Source organism: Octodon degus, unplaced genomic scaffold (assembly GCF_000260255.1).
Source record: "Octodon degus isolate 3935 unplaced genomic scaffold, OctDeg1.0 scaffold00383, whole genome shotgun sequence".
Taxonomy (NCBI): Eukaryota; Metazoa; Chordata; class Mammalia; order Rodentia; family Octodontidae; genus Octodon; species Octodon degus.
The window spans coordinates 433,911-434,338 of record NW_004524959.1 but is presented as its reverse complement, the minus strand read 5'-3'; positions in this window follow the sequence as shown (position 1 = coordinate 434,338).

Genomic DNA, 428 nt, shown 5'->3' with positions numbered 1-428 from the left:
CTCTCTTGACCATTTTTAATCCCTTCCCTTCTTCCGTTCACCATATTCCCTGAAACCTCTCTTAAAAGTCTGCCTCCTTATTTCCTACAATCTATCTTTTATTATTTAATTGACTTATATTTTGTGGGGGGTTTTATATAAGAGAAATCACATGGTAGTGAATTTTCTGTGTCTAACTTATATCACTTAATACTATTTTTGCAGCAAAATTCAGTGAGATAAACATTTAGGAGAGACAAAGAATGGGAACAAACAAGGCTTTTATTGCTGAAAGGATGACAAACTGATATAAAATCAGACAATGTCAACAACTAGAGAATTTTGTGCTGGGTTTTTATACATTTGCAAGTAACCTTGGTAACCACATTATCTCATTTGGAATTCTTTAAATGTGTTACAAATTTTACATTTCCACGGTTTTGTTGGAA